The sequence below is a fragment of the Pogoniulus pusillus genome, chromosome 10 (genome assembly GCF_015220805.1).
Source record: "Pogoniulus pusillus isolate bPogPus1 chromosome 10, bPogPus1.pri, whole genome shotgun sequence".
NCBI lineage: Eukaryota > Metazoa > Chordata > Aves > Piciformes > Lybiidae > Pogoniulus > Pogoniulus pusillus.
The window spans coordinates 11,692,286-11,712,987 of record NC_087273.1 but is presented as its reverse complement, the minus strand read 5'-3'; the positions used below and the strand labels follow the sequence as shown (position 1 = coordinate 11,712,987).

General features: G+C 41.4%; 1 long non-coding RNA gene across 1 annotated transcript in view; it reads right to left on the bottom strand.

Moving 5' to 3' along the window:
• The window catches only part of LOC135178737 (uncharacterized), a 36,974-nt gene that overhangs the window by 7,019 nt on the left and 9,253 nt on the right, over positions 1-20,702 (bottom strand). The window lies entirely within an intron of this gene.

Genomic DNA, 20,702 nt, shown 5'->3' with positions numbered 1-20,702 from the left:
ATTCATTATATTCCCAGAAAATGGAAAAGCCTGGAAAACTAAGTAACTCCCTCAGCATAATTTTCTGATCAGTAATATAAATTGCTGTGAGAGATAGAGAAGCAGAGCTGACAATAACTGAGCTAATGGTTCAGTGAAAATCTCTCTAACCTATGCAGAGATTTAATATCAGATCTTAAGATAGGAATGAAGAACAGTGAGATGAGAACACCACCTGCAATGCTCTTCTTTGTGTTGGTCACAGCTGTGCTAATCTTTACTTCACTGTTTTGGAGCCCACCCATGTTAAAAGCAAGGCACTTTGTTTCAAGACTCCAAGGCTTTTATGCTGTGAACACTACAATTTGCTTAAAGAGTCAGCCTGCCACTCAGTGTGTACCTTTATGTATTTACAGAAAAAGTGAGCCTTATAGAGTGGCCAAGACATTTAAAATAGCTTTTGGAAGCATTTTGGCTTCCTTTCAATTCCTTCTTTCACTTTTTCAGTGGAATTATATTTTAAATAATGACAGCTGCATCTGGGGTACTATAGGTGTCACTAAGAACATGATTTGAAGGATCTGCACAACGCTGTCCTGTTTAGATAAAGCTTCACAAACCCATTAAGTCTTCATTGCCAGCGGTGATGGAGAGGGAAGGTCTCACTTGACTACACTTGCTTGGCAACCACAAAACCCGTTACCTATAAATGATGTGGTGATAATTGTTGATTTGCACAGTGGCACTGGCAGAAGTGTTTGAAAGATGTGGCTTTTCTTCTTGAGAGCATTCATGTCATAAATTGTTATTAACTGGTCCCTGTTAGTGTGGTTTTCATTTAGATTTAATATTAAGCAAAAACTTGTGCACGAGCCCCAAGAGCCACTTTGGTAGTAATGAGATTTGCAATTACTACTCAGCAGTGCAAAGACAAAGGTACAGATAAATAAGCTCTACCAGCCAGCACCCATGAAAACACTGATTTAGCCCAGCAGAACAAACCAGAAGAATTCCACTGAAGCCTTTCATTTCCAGAGCTGTCCAGAACCATGGCCAGTGGCTGGTATTGGTTCTGGAAAGTATGTGTGGGATGATTTCAGGTGGGAGGCACATTCTCTATATTTTTGGGGCTGTCCAGCCGAGCAGCCTGCAGGCAAGCCTTGGTCTCTATTGAGCCTCACTGCAGCTGAGGCAGTGGGTAACTGGGGGAGAAATGGCCTGCTGAGCTGTATATCCCCTGAAAGCGCTCTGAGGGACAAGAGGCAAAAGAGTCTTGTATTTTGTACTTGTCTCGGGTTGAGAATTATAGGGCTTAAAAATCTCCTGGGGACTAGAAGATTTTTATTCAACCCCATAATTCTACTATCTCTTTATAGACTCACAAGAAGACCAGCTCATTCTCCTTTCCTTCTCCTGCCCTGTGTCTGGTGGGAGCCACTTTATGGGGAAGAACATGTAAGCAGTAGGCCTGTTTTGGGGCATCCAGAGGCTTGTTTAGGCCTCTTGGATGGTGGAGGCATCGGCAGGGGGAAGGATTGGAGGACTGGGGAGTATAGATTTAGTTTTTGGGTTGAGGGGAAATTCAAGGAGGTTTGCCAGGGATGCAGTAATCGCTTTGTAATGTCTATCTCTGATTTTCTCTCTAAACATAATTCTGTATTTTTTCTCCAATTTCATTTGAGAGCTTAATTTCTGTTGGCTATCTTTAAAAAACATGCCAGTACTGTTTTGTGCTTCTGAGAAGTGATATGTAGTTGTTGGCTCTGCTGAGGCCAGCAACCAGTCAGCCAGGCTTGTTCTTCTGGTCATAGAATCATAGAATAAACCAGGTTGGAAGAGACCTCCAAGATCATCCAGTCCAACCTAGCACCCAGCCCTAGCCAGTCAACTTGACCATGGCACTAAGTGCCTCATCCAGGCTTTTCTTGAACATCTCCAGGGACAGTGCCTCCACCACCTCCCTGGGCAGCCCATTCTAATGCCAATCACTCTCTCTGGCAAGAACTTCCTCCTAACATCCAGCCTATACTTCCCCCCGCACAACTTGAGACTGTGTCCCCTTGTTCTGTTGCTGGTTGCCTGGGAGAAGAGACCAACCCCCACCTGGCTACAGCCTCCATAGGATCAGACTATTTGATGAAAAGGGGATGCTGCTTTCCAGGCCCATGAACTAATTCCATTTTACAAACAGTATGTTCTTGTTGAACATGAGCATGAGTTCTCTTACACAGACCTGAAATAGAATTTTCCAAAATCATTGAAGTGTGAATATTTAAAATTTTCTTGCTAGGAAGAAAAAGAGAGGTTATCATCAAGGAAAGCCATTAGTGTCATTCTTTAAAATAATGATATGAGGAAATTAGTTTTAGGAAGAGAAGAAAGAAGTGCTTTCAGGTTAAATAGAATGTAACTTTGAACAGTTATTTTTCTATTAGCTTCCCTGGGAAATCAAGTAGAATCCTCAGTTGATCTAGTTGATTACCATGGGCTGTTTATATGAACTGGAGTATGGATGGGTGGATTGTTTTTAAGTAAGGAAAGCTTAAAAATATATAAATTGTGTTTTATGTTGTAAGATATTTAGGAGATTTATTTTATTTTTTAGATAAAGACCTTGTGCTGTAGAGGGAAATGAGGGAGCAGAAAGTGTTTAGTAACTGCCTGCATGTGCTTGTTGCTGAAGGCAAATATGAAGTAACTGAATTACCTCAGCCTCCAGTAAAGGAAACAAAGATAATCTGAGTGACCTTGTAGCCGCTGAAGGCTGGGAGTGCGTAGGCACAGGGCTTGGGCTCGTTTAGAAACAACAGCAAGGAAGGAAATAGAAAGAGCATGTTGCCAGGGAGCCATATAAACAATTACAACTCGGGATCACATTTGTACACCGTGCTATGGATGGGTCAGAGCATGAGACAAATTCTGCCTTATGCTAGGCTGAGGCCATTAACAGGTTATTCCAACCTGGTTTGGGAAAGCAGAGAATAATACATAGAAGAACTCAAGCATAATTGTGATGCTCATGAGAATCTATCTACAGGATAATCATAAAGCAGCACTGGCTAAATATAAACGTTAAACTCTGTGGTAGTATGATGTCAGTCAGAGCTGGCACATAACCTGTACTTGTTAAAACAACCAGAATGTCACCTGGATGTGCAGTAAATCTTGATTTTTAGGGCTGCTGTTTTAACATGAATCCATTTAAATCTGCCCTCTAGGTTTGGGGAGAAGCAGCACTGGTCTCAGTGCAGTGGTAATGCTCCTCTTTTACTTGCAAACCTCAATGGTTTCTGAGACAATTTGAAATAGAAATGGCTAAAAAGTGCAGCTGCAAACTAAGACAGGAATTTATGGTTTGAGGCATGCTCTTATGGTTGGTTATTTAAAATGGTGATTATGCCTGGGAATTGGAGTTGTGTTCGTCGTCTGCTGCTCTTCACTTTGGTCACTGTGGGTCTGTTAGGACAGGACAAATTATTGTGATGGCTTTTCTGTCACAGCTAGGAATGCTTTAATTTCTCAGCCCTGAGTGCTACAAAATCTGTTTTACTGCTGTCTTCTGGCACATGGGGGCTGATCATAGCTGGAAGTGGGGCACAGGATTCTTATGGGCAAGTCCTTTGAGGTGGCACAAGGATCCTTTTTCTGTAATTTGCCTGATGGTTTTGCTTCTACATATATGGAGCTGGAGATGGAAATGAATTTGCCCCACAGGGATCTCACAGGTTTCCACCTTTCTCTGAAGCCTGGGGAGCTCTCCTGCTGGGGCTGTCAGGGCTTATGTCACTCAATCATTTCTCTGCTACTACCAGCATCTCAGGAATTAATTGTTTTGTGCTCTGTGTGTGAAACAGATGTTTCTTTATAACAGCAATGCATTAGGCAGGCTAAATTCTCCAGGCTTTGTAAAGGGAGTCAGAGGGAAAACAAAAGGGAGTTGAGATTTTTCCCTGGAACTTTGTGAAGATATGACTAGAATAGAAAAATGGAACTGAAAGGGGGGAAAAAAAAACTTTTTCCAAAGGCAGACAGTGCACTTATGCTGAACACTCGTGTTTCTTTAGGGACACTTTTCCATCAACTGGGCCCCACCCATGAAGCCTCTGATCATGTCTGGTCTCTGTGGACAGTGGTGGTAGTGCTATGTCTTGTGGGAGCTGTTCCCCACTCTGGTGTGCTGGCCAAGCCAGCTGATTTTGGCAATTCATGTTAAAGGAGCACTTCACACCTCGCCTAGGCCTGCTGACACCTTTCAAGGTCTTCCTTGTCTTGATCATAAAATGGCAAGCCCAGTGTAGTAGAAATGCCAGTTATTAATGATTGCAAGTTGCACAATGCATCTGGCAATTAGCAGAGGAGAGCAATTAGACATGAATGTGTCCATGAATTTGTCTGAAGTTGCCTTTAATAACTCTGTACATCTCCTTTATTGCAACTAATTAATTTATTGGTTGAATTTTTAGAAGACCTAAAAGCTTGAGCTAGGGTGTGGGTTGTACTGAACACACATAAATAAGGTATAGTTCTAAGCCTTAGAAATAATGGCCTCCTCCAGTAGAGGCAGCATTCCCTCTTAAAAGCTTTTTAATGAAATTAAATTGTTAATTAATATTTCTATTTAACAAATGAGCAGTCATTCCTGTGTCATATTCTGTACCTCCCCCCTGCCCTGCCCATCTATTTTTTTATCTTAATGGAAAGCTTATTTTTGTTCTGTGCTGCAGAGATGAATGACTGAGAGTGACTGTTTGTCCTCATCTCCTTTTCTTTTGGTCCTTGTCTCTTCATCCAAAGAAGAGCAACAAAGCTGGTGAAGGGTCTACAGCACAAGTCTTATGAGGAGTGGCTAATGGAATTGGGGCTGTTTAGTCTGAGTCATTGTCCCTGGAGGTGTTCAGGAAAAGACTGGATGAGGCACTTAGTGCCATGGTCTAGTTGACTGCATAGGGCTGGGTGATAGGTTGGACTGGATGATCTTGGAGATCTCTTCCAACCTGGTCGATTCTATGATTCTATGAAGATAAGGAAGCTCCTGAGCTCCTGGGAGACATTCTTGCTCTCTACAAATACCTGAAAGGAGTATTTAGTAAGTTGGAGGTTGCTTCTTCCATGTAACAATTGTTAGGAGATGAAAAAACATCATCAGGTTGTGCCATGGGACGCTTAGGTTGGACATTAGGAACAATTTCTTCAGTGAAAGGGTTGTCAAACCCTGGAACAAGCTGCCCAGGGAAATGGTGGAGTCACCATCCCATGGGAAGGTATTTAGAAGATGTGTAGACATGATTTAGTGGTGGACTTGTTTATCTTAAATGCCTTTTCCAGCCTAAATGATTCAATGACACTGATTTCCTTTTCTTTGCTGCCTTTAACTCTTTATTGTCTCTTTCTCCTTTTTTCCCCCCCTGTTGATTTTGTTTGCCCTTTTTTAAAAATAATTGCTGTTAAAAGACAAAGCAGAGATAGTTCTGTAAGCTGTGACATGTGGAAGCAGTATCAACTGAATTTTTAGGTAACTTGCTTTTGGAAATAAGAGTAAGGCTGAATCCTTGGTTGTACCAATTGGACAAGCTGAGATAAACTGGAAAGAAGAAATACATGCATGGGACTGAAAAGAGTAGTAGGGAAGGGATGAATCTCAAGAAATTTTATGAATTATTTCTTAAGGCTTGTCTAAATAAAGTAGGCTGAGTTCCAGTGAGCCCTCAAGTGTTAATATGCTTTTAATTATTTTCAATTCTCTAGAAAAAGAAATCAACAAAACACAAAACCCCCAAAGCATTTTGTTGAACTTACAGTACTAAGTAATGCTTAAGACTGAACTTTATGTGAACTTTGTACATTGTTTGTGGAAGCTGGAAGCTGAAGGCTTCAGACAGTATGAATGGGTCAGTACAGAATGAAACAGGTCACTGCTATGTGTTTTCTTTGGTTAGAAATGTCTACCAGGTATTTGTGTATTCAGACAGCTTTTAAATTGCCTTTGTCGGTAACAGCAGAGGAGCACTTAGAATCAGTTCCATACACAACTTGCCAAGTGTCTCATCTAGACCAAGGCTGACAAACTGAAATGTGTCTTGTCCCTACTTTTATAGAGGTGTATGTTCTTAAATATAGATGGAAGCTTGACTGCAGCCATCTGAGGCCAAAGCAATTTTATATTCCCAGCGGTTTGTAAGAATGTATTTATAGTCACACTAGATGAACAGAAGAAACCTTGATGTTTACCTTGATTTGACAAGCATATCACAGTATCACAGTATCACCAAGGTTGGAAGAGACCTCACAGATGATCTAACTTGAGCTATTACACTCACTCTGTTCTGATGAAATTTGCACGTGACAACTGTTTCCCTTTCAGCTTCTGCTGATTGTGTTAGATAATAAACCAAAGCACTTGGGATAGAGCTTTCCACAAAATGGCACAGTAAAACTGCAATGGACTCCTAAGTTAAGCAAGAAATGGATGTTCTTCTCACTCTTATCCAAGAAAAGCTTTACACCAATCAGCTGGAGTGAAGGTGGAATGATCCTCTGCTTGGTAGAAGTGAGCATCCACTAGTGTCATGAGTAAAAAAACTGTCTGAATATAGCACTTGTACTTTACAGTCATTCTATTTGACTTTTGTGTGACAGGTGCATATCAACAGAGGAAGTCTTCCCTTTCCTCATTCCACTGAACAAGGATTTATGGTCCTACTAGCAAAAAGGAAAATGGCAGGGAGTGACTCAGAAGTTGCAGCGATGGTAAGACAGTGAAGTGAGTGGTCAGCGTCACCTCTTGAGGTCAAAGAGGCCACACACAGCAGCTTTCCTGAAAGTTTTTTAAACAGAGGAAGATCTGTGGTAGCTTCTGAGTTTGTTAAAGGCTGGATGTTAGATGCCTTTGTGCTCAAGAACAGGCTTTGAAAGGTCAGAAGCTTCTTAGCTCTTACTCTGCAGTTAATTTCCATTGGATTAGACTTCCAAGTGGGATATTTGTGCCAAATATTTCTGTGGCAGCTTTAGCTGCCAGTACAAAATTCTGCCAAAACCTTCCATATGGCTAACGCTTATAAACCTATTGTTCAACCACAGTCACTCCCAGAAGGTGCTTAAAGCTTCAGTTCCTGGCAATGCATCTGGAATATCAAACAGTTGAGAAGCTGCAGGCCTGTTCAGAAGTGTTTGTCTTGATGTGTTTCTGTAGGCAACATTATCTCCCTGATCAGAACAGATTTGTTCACAATGGAGGCCATGTAGTTGTCCTTATTAATTCTGAGATCATTAGATGATGTGTAACTCATCTGATACTCTCAGTAGGATGTAGGATAACGTCTTCACAAGCAGACCTCTGTTCAGTCCACTGCTAATTCTTGGGTGCCCCCCAATTCAGTGAGATTTACAGCCTGAAGCTAACACACAAGCCTATTTGCAATACCTGAGGAAGGATAGGTGCCTTTAAATAGAACCTATAAAAGCAAATATGGTGCTTAATAAAAAAAACATCAAAGAGAAAGTGAGGTCTGGGTATAGAAGACTCTCTGAGCTGGAAATGGAATCCCCTCCAGGTGCTGTTACTGCCTGGACCCTGGGACTGCCATGAAGTCTCCAAGCCAAAGAAGTCCTCTGTGTGCCAAAGAAGTCCTCTGTGTACCAAACAGAGCAAAGCAAAAATGTTTTAGCACTTTATTGTGGTTCAACTTTTCTCAGTTTTTCTTTGAAGAAAATAACACCTGCTCTTTCAGATTGAGTAGCTTTTGGATGCCATGAAAATCTCCTAGTGTAGCCATCAGAGTGGGATCGTTTCTTTTTTATAGGCTGATTTAAATTGTGGGCACAAAGTTATCATCAAAGCTGTTGCTGCCAGAGGGTTGTTTTGAGACAGACTTTTGTAGTAAAGCTCAGTGAGAACTTCTGTAAAAAGCTAGAAGTATTTCCATCAACTTAGAGTATTTCCTGGCACTCTATTGATGACAACCACTTGTGCATACCTGAAGTTATACATTTAAATCAGGGTAACCTTACTCATCTTTCATATTAAGAAAAAGAGATGCTAGCTTGTCCTAGGAAGATATTCTGGGAAGATATTGTAAGAGATCAAAAACACCTTCCAAAGTGCCTTCTTATAACTGAAATGGTGAGAAATATTGGACAAAGGCTACCTTTTAGAAGATTCTATCATCAGCTACAAATCCCAGACAGAAACAAAATCAGTAGTCCTTCAGTTCAGCAGTGAGGACAGCATCTAGTTCAAGATGAAAGGAGTTCAGTGTTCAAATAAAAGCACTTTTCAGGGAAAATGAGTTTTTCCTGTTATGATTTGAGTTAGATGAGAACTTCTGTGCAGTGATTTTACTGTTTAGTTCAGTCTTTTCTAAGTGATGGCACTTTCTGAGGTTAACTGTATTTTTTTCAGACAGTGGCTGGTTGTAGCAGTGATAACACTTGGTGTCTGTAGTTAGTACAAAGCATGGGTATGCAGAAAAGCTCTTGCTTGTAATTGCTCCTGTAGAGACCAAGGTCACTACTAAATCTGGTGTACCACATGGAGGGTGCACTAAGTAAGAGGCTGCACCTGCTGGGAGGACTGGACAGGCCAGGTGACCCTAAGGTGGCCAACAAGAAATTCCATTCACATTGGTCAAATTTGATTTAAAGCTGAGAGATCACAAGTGTCAAGCCTCTTCTGTATTGGTGATGTCCTAGGAGGACTCTTTCTGTTCTGACTTCAGTCCTTATCCATGAGTTCCAGAATCCAGCACCTGAATCCTGTTCTCTTCTGCTGCCAAGTCTAGTCTGGGACTTCCCCAGTGCCTGCCACAGCACCAGTGGTTCCAGTGATATAATTGCCATAAGTGAGGTGAGTTTGATATTGTTTTGTATATCTTTGTAAATATTTCATTTTCTTTCTTTTCATTAAAGTGGTTTTAGTTTTCTACTCTAATTCATAAGTGTCTCTCCCTTTGGGAAGGGAGAGGGCTAAGTAGAGAGCATCCATCATTTGTCTAGTGATTGGCCCATCCTTATCTGTCAACATTCTTGAAAGCTGTGAGGTCCCTGACTCAAGCAAGCATCTCTGCAGGAGTCAGGAGTTACTGAGTTTGTGACAGTGAAGAGGATTTACTTTGCTGTCCTTTACTTCCATGTTCACTGACTTAGAGTATAAAATATGAGCAGTGGCCTCTTAGTGTAGGAAGTGGGAAATCAATGCTGTCAAAGCATGGATGGTCACATTTCTGTCGGAGTAGTTCTCACCAGCAGGTGCCCCAGAGGGCACTTGAAACTTTGCAATTGCTGGGTAAGATCACCATGATGTCACCAACAGCTTCTAAGATAGTTTTATAGCTTGTCACTATGCAGAGATAAAGAAGGAAATTAATCAGAAGGGGAATTACTTGTAGCTATTCTAGAGCAACACTTCTGAGAAATGAATCTTCCTTGACTAAAAACTCAGAGGCATTTCAGGTCTAAGAAAAATTTTGCTTGCCAATACAAATATGAGTGCATTGTTAGAGAGGGCTGGTGTTTCTCTGAGGGATAAACATTAAAGGTAAACGACTGGAGTCTGGGTGGATGTGCCTGATGAGCTGCAGATACACTCAGAGATGCCTTTTTTTGTTGTCTTTTTTTGTTGCATACCTCTGTTGGAGTGAAGGAAAAGGGCCTCATTTTGCAATGGATGTAAGGAAAAGGAAACTGGAACTCCCACAAGAAACCATACAGTTTGCACTGAGGGAGTTTTTTGGCAATGTAGTAAGTTTTAAACTTCATTCTATCTCTTTGTTTGGGTTTAGGTAAGCAGATGGTACAATGCAGCTAAATGGATGCTCTGGTTTGATTTTCTACCTTTTTTTTTTTAATGTGCTTTTACTGGTTTGTTTCCATTGTGTGTTGCTTTCCTCACCCTGCATTAAGGAGGTATTTCTATGCAGAACAGACAGCAGGTTAATTTTACAAGAAGTGATGTATCAGACTGGGGAAGAGAATAAAACAAGAATACATGTTAAATCCTTAAAGCTCAGGGCACACTCCTTAATCTGTAAGTTCCTTTTTTATCACCCTGAATGAAGTGAAGCTGTCACACCTACCTAAATGGAATGTATGCACTGATCTAATTATTGTGTTTTTAGAGTTATAAATATCCAAGTGACCTAAGTAAGGCAGTAACTAGTAGTGGCTATTTGGTTGATAATTTTAGCTATTTGTTTTGTTTGGGGTTTCTTGCTCTTTTACCCAGAAACTGTACATTATTCTCAGAGAAGATTTGCATTTAAGGAGTCTACCACTGCTTAAATGTAATCAAAAAAGTCGGACATTTTTCCTGCCATAATATCCCAGTAGCTACAGATCTGCTGAAACAGTGTACTGGGCTGTGAACTGTTCTAATAAGCAAAGACTAAAACTTTATTAAAGTAATTAACAGTCTTACTAGAGTAGCAACATTCAATATGCAATGATATTCCTTAATTGCTCTGCAAAGACCCAACTTCTGATTTCAAGAATCTGACCATTTGATCATTGTACTGTGGTCAACACAATTAATTTTTATGGCATTTCTTTTGCTGTATAATAAATTTGTTTAATGCAACACGGATATTATTATTCTTACTTGAAAGAACAAATGCAAATGCAGCTAGGGACGAAATATTATCAGGGGAATCCTTTAAATTACCCTTTCATAGAAACATGTCACAACAAGGCAGAGGTACTGAAATTAAAAGTTGATATTCTCTATGACTGTAGTCAGATTTATCTCTTTTGAATCCCATAAGAATTTAAACCACAAAGAAGTATTGGTGATAGCAGTTTGTTTTTTCTAGTTAAACATATTCAAATATGCTCTGAATACATAACTCTCTTAAAAATTTCTAAGGGAGGGCATTATATCTGTATACTTATAACCAGTTTTAAGGGGAACAAGTTTAGATAATAATACATCTGAAAAATGTGAGGGCACTGTGGAAATCTTCCAGTGAGGACAGAATTAGAATACAATAGGACAGAATGTTGCTGATTGTTCTTACAAGAAGCAGTTTCAGCAGCCAGTTGCTATTAAGATCATACAAGCAAGTGCTGCACATGTGTTAAGAAAAACAAGAAAGTAGTTTTCTGGGGAAATAATTTCAACTAAAAGCAAATTCAAGAATACCTGCAAAAGTTGCTACTGCATATTTATTTTAGCTAGCTGTTTTCAAAAGTTTAATAAGTAAGAGAAGGAAGGGATATCCACTGATTACTACCGGGACTTTCCGGATTGAAGTCCTCTCAGCTGATATGACATCTGTAAGGCATGCCAAACACTTGTTTTGGTTACTGCTGGTGGTGAGGCAGGGGTAATTATCTCTTGAGACAAATGTTATGTAGCTGTCTGCTCTCTCAGTTGTTCTTACTAAAAATAAGTTGGAAGTTTGGAAGGAAGGTTACCAGGGGAATTAAAACTTCCCATTGAAAAGCCACGTTTTCTAGTTTCCTGGTAGAAGTGGCATCTGTACATACACAAATGTTGAGGTTAGAAGCTCAATGCTTTTGCTGTGAAATCAATTGACAAATGCACACTCTTGTTCGTTTCTCTCATCTAGCACTCATTGAAATGTTGCTGATTGTAATTGCAGCACTCCTTGAATTCCTGTTGAATTTATTGCTAGCCACAGACAACCAAATAGTCTGATCCCTCCCATACCTTCTGCTTTGTAAGAACCCTTATTGCTTGGACCTGGCAGTGATCATCTGTGCAACTGTCACTTCCAGTTGCATTACTGGATGACTATAGGAAAATGGTGCCTGCTGTCTACTGGTATCAGACAAAACTGCCTGGCTCTGTCAACACTTGGTCTTCCAAGAATATATTGCTGCTGTATTCACAGTCTTGCATTATGTCCTGGCAGGTTTCCAACATGAGTTTAAGACTGTGGTCCTAACCTTTAATAAAATTACTAGCTTGAGGCCAAGCTAACTTAAAGAAAACAAGTTGAAGCTACAAACCTCAATGTCTGTGTGCCTTAAAAGGTGCAGGTTGCAAACCCCTGAAGTGAAGGATGAGAGGTTCAGAAGGTAATGACATCATCCAGTAGGGCAGATTCCTGTCTAGTAATTTCAATCTCTGTTTTGGCTCACCATCTAGCAGGTGATGGGTTATTCCTGAAACACATAATTTCAGTGGTGGAGTTTGTATGGGGATCAACAAGCCATTACACTTGTTCAAAGGGGCAGATGGTACACTAAGCAGGCAGGGCATGGGAAGCAAAATCAAGAACTACTTATGCCAGGTTGGCCATCAAAGCAATTGCTTCCTGAGTTACATCCTGAAAGCTGAAACTGAAGTTGTCTTGAATTGCCTCTTAACAAGAATTGCCAAATCTTTCTGACACATGCAATGGAAACGCTGTGGCTTGTTTTTTGATTTAGAATGCCTGCCAAGCCTTCTTATCTCTACGTATTGGTATAGCAGAGGCTGATTTGCAAAAAGGTTGGCTTTTCTTAGCTCTTAAAGGTCTTTTCCAACCTGATTAATTCTGTGATTCTGTGAAATTATTCCTGACATCTGTTTTTGGGACAGCTGAGGTTTTCAGCGTAAATAGCTTTTCTCCTCTACTGTGTTCTTCAGGTTTCTATTCAGTGGGCCTGCAAAGATTTCTGGGCATCAGCACAGAATGGTGTCTTGAAGACACCAAAGTCACTGGCACAAGGCTCCTTCAGAAAGACTCTTCTAGTGCTCACTTTTGCTGTCAGCTTGATAGAGAAACAGAGCTGTCAGCGCACTGCACAGGCTGACATAAGGATCCTGTAGACTTGCCTGCCCACTGCTAAACCCTCGTATCTGAGGAATGAGGTATTTGTGTGTGGGACTAGTAGTTTTCCTCAAAGCTTATCTGCTATGACCTACAGCTCACAACATTTGCTCCTCTCTTTGCAGAAGGTACCATGCAGCCCTCCTTCTCTGGCTTTTTTCTTCCTCTTCTTCCCATCTCAGAATCATAGAATGGACTGCACTGGAAGGGACTTCAAAGATCATTTAGTTCCAACCTCTCGCCATAGGCAGGGACACCTGCCACCAGAACAGGTTGCTCAAGGCCTCATCCAACCTGGCCTTGAATACCTCCAGGGAGGGAGCATCCACAACCTCCCTGGGCAATGTATGCCAGTGTTTCATCACCCTCACTGTAAAGAACTTCCTAACATCTAGTGTAAATCTCCCCTCTGCCAGTTTAAACCCATTATCCCTTGTGCTGTCATTACCAGACCTTGTCAGTAGTACCCCCACAGCCTTCCTGTAGGCCCCTTCAGATACTGGAAGGCTATTCCTCAAAGCCTTCTCTTCTTCAGGCTGAAGAGCTCCAACTCTTGTAGTCTGTCCTCTGAGCATCTTTGTGGCCATTCTCTGGACTCACTCTAACAGTTCCATGTCCTTTTTGTGCTGGGGGCTCCAGAACTGTAAACAGTACTCCAAGTGGGGTCTCACAAGAACAGAGTAAAGAGAGATAATCACCTCCCCTGCCCCGCTGGCCATGCTTCTCTTGCTGCAGCACATTTGGCTGTCTGGGCTGCACGTGCACACTGCCAGCTCATGTTGAGCTTTTCATCAACCCAGACCCAAAGGTCCTTTTCTTCAGGGCTGCTCTCAGCCATTCACACACAGCCTGTATTTGTGCTTGGGATTGTACTGACCCAGGTGCAGGACCTTACACCTGGCCTTGTTGAATTTTATGAGGTTGGCCTGGGCCCACCTCTCCAGCCTGTCCAGGTTCCTCTGGATGGATCCCTGCCCTCAAGCAAGTTGACTGTGACACACAGCTTGCTGTCACCTGCAAACTTGCTGAGGGTGCACTTAATTCCTCTGTCCGTATCACTGACAAAGATGTTAAACAGCACTGGTCCCAGCACTGACCCCTGAGGGACACCACCTGTTCATTGGTCTTCAGGTGGACATTGTGCCATTGACCACCACTCTCCGCATGCCACCATCCAGCGAATTCTTTATCCAGCAGTGCTACACCCATCAAGTCCATGTTTCTCCAGTTTGGTGACCAGGATGTCATGTGGGACAGAGCCAAATGCCCTACTGTCAGTTGTATTTCCTTTGCCCACTGTTGCTGTGACTTTGTCATAAAAGCCACCAAGTTTGTCAGGCATGATTCGCCCTTGGTGAAGCCATGCTGGTTACCACCATTCACCTCTGTTTTCCACTTGCCTTAGCAGAGCCTTCAGGAGCATCTGCTCCATGATCTTGCCAGGCACAGAGGTGAGACTGACTGGTCTGCAGTTCCTGGGGGCATCCTTTTTTCCCTTCTTCAAGATGGGCATTATGTTTGCCCTTTTCCAGCCAGCAGGAACTTCACCAGTCTGCCATAACATTTCAAATATGATGGACACTGGTTTAGCAACTTCATCTCCCAGGTCCTTCAGGACCCATGGGTGGATCTTATCAGACCCCGTAGACTTGCGCATGTTCAGATTCCTTAGGTGCTCATGAACCTGATCTTCAATTCTAGTGGGCAAATCTTCCTTCTCCCAGGCCTTACTGTTGCCCTCTGGGACTTGGGCATTGTGGTTGGAGTCCTTGCCACTGAAGACTGAGGCAAAGAAGTCATTGAGCACCTCAGCCTTAACCACATCCTTAGTCACCAGCTCTCTATTTCCCTTCTGGAAGGGTCCCACATTCTCCCCAGTCCTCCTTTTCTCACTAATATACCTGAAGAAGTTCTTCTTGTTCTCCTTAATATCCTTAGCCATATTTAATTCTAGCTGTGCTTTAGCCTTCCTAACCTGAGCTCTGGTTGCACAGACAATTTCTTTGTAGTTGTCCTGGGTTATCTGTCCTTGCTGCCACTCTCTGTAGGCTTTCTTCTAGTATCTAAGTGTGTCCAGGAGCTCTCTATTCATCCTGGCAGGCCTTATGGCATTCTTACCTGCCTTCCTCTTTTTTGGGATGCATTGCTCCTGGGCCTGGAGGAGGTGATCCTTGAACATTGAGCAGCTTCCTGGGCCCACCGTCCTTCTTGAGCTTTTTTTCCCTGGCACCCTGCCAAGGAGGTCCCTGAAGAGCTTGAAGTCTGCTCTTCTGAAATCCAGAGCATTGACTTTTCTATACACCCTTCCTTGATGCCTAAGGATCTTAAACTCTACTTTCTTCTCAGCATGATCCAGCATGGTCTGATATCCTCAATACAGGTATATGGTGTAGGACACTTCACAATGTGGTGTTGGGCGAACAAGGAGCTGTTTAAATGTGAACTGTCTTCCTCCATGACCTCATGTCAGAGTGCACATTTCAAATAGTGGCACATAGTTTATCTTAGGCTAGAGCTATAATCTTATGCAATGAATTTCCCATGGCAGTAAGGGAGATCATAGAATCATAGAATTGTAGAATCAACCAGGTTGGAAGAGACCTCCAAGATCATCCAGTCCAACCTATTACCCAGCCCTGTCCAGTCAACTAGACCATGGCACTAAGTGCCCCATTTATTTTTTCCTGAACATCTCCAGGGATGGTGACTCCACCACCTCCCTGGGCAGCCTATTTCAATGGCAAATCACTCTCTCTGGGAAGACCTTTATCCTGACATCCAGCCTATACCTCCCCAGCACAACTTGAGACTGTGTCCCCTTGTTCTGTTGCTGGTTGCCTGGGAGAAGAGACCAACCCCCACCTCGCTACAGCCTCCTTTCAAGTAGTTGTAGATGGCAATGAGGCCACCCCTGAGCCTCCTCTTCTCCAGGCTAAACAACCCCAGCTCCCTCAGCCTCTCCCCATAGGGTTTGTGTTCCAGATGGAATCTAGTGGCAAAAAAGTTGGCCTAATGCCTGAGTCCCATACTTGCTTTTGGTTATATAATAACCTTTAGCAAATCATCTCTTTGTACCTCAGCTTTTCCCTCATAACATTATACTGCTCTGTTGCAAATCATCTGAATATCAATTGATGATGGAGTCTGTGGTTGGTACTATATTGCATTCCAGAGGTATCACAAGCACTTGCATGTTTTGCACCAGCTATTGACTGCCTTTGTTATTCTGTCCTGCCTAACTTAAAGAAGGACTTCTTATTAAAACCAGTCTTTCTTCATCAGTGTTACATCTGGGACAGCAGGCAGTAATTTGTCCTGGTTGTGAGAGAAATATGAAACCTAAAACTTTTTAAAAACTTCTTCTGGGTTTTACTGAGGTGAAGTTTTTATACACTAGCCTCCTCTGTGCCCCAGTGCTTTCAGAGTTGTAGAGAAGATTTCAACAGCTCTGTAACTTATCTCCTGGCATCATCCTACAGGATTCTCTTAGGCAGTGCTGAGCAAACAGGCTGGAAAACAGTTCTGGGGAAATGGTGGAGCTGGGTTCAAGCTAATTAGCAAGAGGTCATATTAGCTTAGATGACCTTAGGTAGTCCCACAAGATAAATAGAATTTATTTTCAGCCACAAGAAGGGACATGCTCCCCATGTAAGGTCTGGTGTATTTATCTTGGTTGAAGTGGATTGATGAGTGGTTAGACAGGCTCTCATTATTCTTGCATGCTCGTAAATACTGATTAGGAAATTAATTTGGTTAACTTTGTGTATGAAAATGCAGAAAGATTTGAAGAGAAAAATTAATGTCGTGTGTTTTGCTGAGATAAAGTTCTTGTGCATGGAGAGCTATCTTTCTGTTTTCCTTCCTTCTCCTCTTTGTCCTGGGAAATACGCAGGATCAAACACAAGTTCGTCCAAGGCAGTTAAAACAAGTACACCTCTTCTAGAAAACTTTTTGCACTATTAGAGGGAGATGGATGAAGTGCTTAACACACAAGTGGTTTAGTTTCAGAGCATTAGAGAAATCTCTAACTTGTGTTCAGGCATGAGACTTTCCAATTTACTGGATTTACCTATTTCAAGTAAATAATTTATCAATAAAGGGATGGAACGTGGTCAAAACAATCCTTGAAACAATGAAAAGTTCTCTGCCATGGATTCCTTAATAGGCTGTGTATTTTCTGATTTTTTTTTCCCCATGTAAAATTATCTAAATAATGTAAAACGTTCATAGCAGGCAGTGCACAATCTAAAGGCAGCTGTGAAAGAATAAATTACAAAGATGTGATTCATAGCTTTGTTTTTCTTGTTTCCATTACATTCAGGAGAAGACCACTTGGATTCATTTCACAGGGTTTTCTCTTGTATATAGCTCACACTTGTACAAAACAAAGGTCACAGAAACACTGAGTACATTTCTGTAATATGAAAAACAGAACGTATCAAAATGCACATTGATACCAACAGATTGTTCCATTGCATTTCAGTTAAGATTCCCAGAATTTCTTACACAGTTTAGTGTTTAATACCCAGGTTTGTTCCAGAAAACTGCTATTTTTTTTCAATGAACTTGCTTTCCCCCGCTTTGTTGGCATTTTGTATGCTTGAATTACAACTGAGGGAGTCACTGTTGTGTATCAGGGCTCCTGAGACCAGATTTGGCAGCAGTTGTAAAAGCACACATTACACCAGCATGTGAAGATTCAAGTCTCTAGAGGCTTGAGGCTTGGATGACAACTGAGCACAAACCTGTTTCTGCAAATCTTGGTTCTCTTACAGGGTAATTTAGGTATCTAGAAAAGCTTCCTGCAGTGTGACATTGCCTGAATGTAAAATGGTCCTGTAATCTATTATTTGACTCTACCTAACCCTAAATCTTAACCCTACCTGCACCCATAATCCTAACCCTACCTCCTAAATCTAACTCCTTAACCCCACCCTAACCCCTTGTGCTAACACTAACCCCTAAATCCTAACTCTAATCATAACCCCAAACCTTAACCCCTAATGCTAACCCAAACTCTAACCCCAACCGTAAGCTTTGACCCTACCCTAACCCTTGTTGTTTCAGCTGTAGACTGAAATTCTGTAACTGACAGTGAACATCCTGTACATTTTTTTTCCTAGCTGTTTTTGGCATTTGGTTATTTCATAGTTTAATAATGTTTAGAATTCTTTTGGAGTTGGATCCACTTTCCACCTGTTATTCTAAAGCAAGGTATAACCTACTGCTGAAGTGGTGTTTGAAGGGGGAATCAAATTCCTGTTTTGCTCACATGGATGGTAAAGAGTGAGACTCTCTTTCCCTTCCTGTTCTTTCCCCTCAGTTTCATTCTTGCTTTTACCAGTCCATTCATTCTGGTGTGATTCTGTATGACAAGTTGTACCTGTTCCTCTTTCATACCTACTGCCTAAAGAGGGCGATAACTGGTGGTCTTCTCTTTTTCACACCTGTACAGCCTCTCTTTTTCTGCCCCTTGCTTATAACCCCTAGGATGTCAACAAAACCTTGCATTTTACAGTTAATGTGTAGGTGTTGTGGTAGGCATGGGTAGGCCAATATAGGCTTATGCATGTGCTGGCTTGCCCAGACATGTTTTCCTGCTCTCCCTCCTTTTGTTGTGAGGAGAACAACTACAGGAAAGAGGACAAAGAACCTGGAGCCACTGAGTCTAAGGATTCTGGCTTGCCCAGTCTTGTTTTTATCCTGTGGTAAACAAGGTACATATGCTTAGCTTGTGTATGCCTTGTGCAAGGCCCATGTTTTTCCCAGATTTGGGTAAAGAAGCCTATAGCTTCACCTAATATGGTTAAGCTTGTCCCATTAGTCCAGGCTACACTGATACAAAGAGATGAGCAGGTAACATAATGTGCTCTGCCATTGTGTTCTTGTTTGCTTGCCTGCTGCCATTGCCCACTGCCGTATTGTATCCTGAACTGCATGGAAAATGCTTGCTTTGAGTTTACCAGGAATAGGCTCTAAATGCTTCCATGTGATTGGCCTGCATAGCCAGTGTGACATCATGCTAAAACTGCACATGGCAAGACATCCTGCCTACACCTGAAAGTCTCCTGCCAAGACAGGAAGTCTCGGAGATACACAGACCATCCAGAGGAGACAAAATAAGGTGAGAGATTGTCTGCTTCCTTTCCCCTAGCTGTGAAGCCTGGGAAGAATCAGAAGGCTCAGTGGCTGACAAGATCAACAGAATGCCCTGAAAGTGTTTTGGGTACTGTCTGAAGCATTAGTTAGCCCTGTGAGTCGGGAGATAATTTTGTGCATAAATACTTACAGCCTCTTGTGATTCACCCAGCCTTCTGCCCTAAGCAGAAAGGAGCTCCTTGAGTCCATCTAGTGGGCAAGTGGTATACTGACCACAAGCAATATACTGACCGCAGGAACCTTTTCTTCCAGTTCAATTAGTGTTTAGATATTTTTGCTAGTTATTTCTAGATGTAGTTATTTCTCTGTATAATTTTTCCATGACCATGCAAAGAACTGATTATTATTAAAATTGGTGGTCAGGGTGGTGAGAGTTCTGAATATTGAAAATTAATAAACAATATTAATTTTGGAAAAATATAATCTCACATTAATTAACTACTCCTCTATTACAGTAGGCTTGGAGACTGAGTTCAGACAGGTTTTGATTTGTATTTATTGTCTAGCAATGACATGTAAGTGCTGATATCATGTACTGTGACACTGGATTCATGAAGATACATTAATTGAAAGTAAATTAGCTACCTGTCAACAAGCAATTACTTTTTAACCAGGTAGAAAACAATTGCCAAACCTATTAATCCTGACATTTTCAATATGCATTCAGCTAAATACTGTAAACCAATTTATTAATCTGGAATCTGCCTGTACCTTGAAATCTGTTTCTGCCATTATATATTCTCCTGTAAATTTCATTTCTGGGGATAGAAGGTAGTAATATGACCAAAACCAGCAGGAACATGATAGCATAAGCTTCTTGCTGCTTAGTACATCATGCTACCCTTTCCAGCTAGAGTCATTCAAAACATTAAAAAGTAAGAATAATGATTTAATATTCTAATTGGGAGAAAGCAATGACTCATTCAGAGCAAGCTGATCTAATTCAGAATAATACAGGTTATGTGAAATTAATCATGCCTAAATAAATCATGGTGCAATAAGATCTTAGCAGAGTCACCAGTCACAACAGCATTAAGGAACACCTAGAAGACAATGAGAGTATAATGAAGGAGCTTGATTATTATTCACATGAGCTTCACATTGCTTGTGCCTGGCCATATTATACGGCCTGTGGTTTATCCCTACTTGAGCCCAGTGTGGATTGTTTGGAGTGGTATACAGGGATTTCCTGAACTGGTATTTTCTCTCATTCCTGAAATATTGATATTTCTAATATTAAGTTAGAAAGCTGCTGCCAATCAAACCAAACATCTAGGGGATAGAACATGTTTTGATGTCATAGAACCTTCTGGAGTTGAGAGTGACAGATCCAGTTGATATTCAAATCATGGCAAAGTAGCAAACACCCAGATCAGAAAGGGTAGGATTAGCCATTTCCTATGATGTTTAAGTGGTGATATATGCTACGTTTCACTGAGACTAATACTTGTAAAGTCATCAGATGTTTTTTGAAAAGCTAGTCCATGGCTTTCATTGAAGTGCAATTATTTTAATTATCTTCTCAGAGAAAGTGTAGATTAATCACAGTAGGAAGACTGTTACATGAAAACGGCCTGAAAGTCAGAGTCTAATTCTAATTTTATCCAAAAGCACAAGAAATATTTTATCTCCAAGTGGGCAGCCTTTATCCTACTCTGGGGCCAAGAAATATTACCAGATGTTGTTAATACTTTTGTGTTGGACTTTCCTAGTTATTTCTGTTGCAGTCTTACGTTTCCAAGTTCTCTTATTCTATCCATCAGGTCTTTTTCCCAAGTAATTTTCTCAGCAACA